Source organism: Artemia franciscana, chromosome 5 (genome assembly GCF_032884065.1).
Source record: "Artemia franciscana chromosome 5, ASM3288406v1, whole genome shotgun sequence".
Taxonomy (NCBI): Eukaryota; Metazoa; Arthropoda; class Branchiopoda; order Anostraca; family Artemiidae; genus Artemia; species Artemia franciscana.
In genome coordinates this window covers 34,745,603-34,746,223 of record NC_088867.1, presented here as the reverse complement: position 1 = coordinate 34,746,223, position 621 = coordinate 34,745,603, and positions in this window count along the sequence as shown.

Below are 621 nucleotides of genomic sequence, written 5' to 3'. Positions count from 1 at the left end.
TCTGTTCGTTTTAAGTTTTAGTGTCGCTCCTTACTTGCAGTTTAAAAAAACTTGTGTTTTTTATTTAATTCAAGAAAAGCTTCAGCTTCAAATTTGCTTTCTGATAAGTAAGCAATGGGAGGGAGTGAAGGGTCCTTTATACATTATTTTACTTAGGCCTCTAAAAATAGCAGAAAGAGGCCTCTAAAAATAGGTGTAAAAAACCAAAGGGGAAGGTTTTCTACTCCTCTCTCTGTGTCAGGCTTCTTCACACCTAGATTTAGACTACACCCGCCTTGGTAGACCAGCGTTGTATAGAATTGACATTAGACACTGTCCTCATTCCCATCTGGTTAGAAAGAGGAGGAAAAGGAGGTTAAAACACCAAGTCACCGTGGGAGAGTGAACTAAGGCAGAAGTTGTGATGCATCAACATATTTATTTGATGATCTCTTTTGATCGGGATAACAGTAGGTAAAAAAAAATCGTCCTGAATCTAGCCAAGGTTACCTATGACAAAGCTAAAATAATTAGGAAAGAAAAAACATGTTCAACTAGTGTAACGAATATGACATTTGATTTCAAATATTGTTTAACATGATGTCAAAGGTATTAAGCCTTAGGGCACTTTAACACAATCAG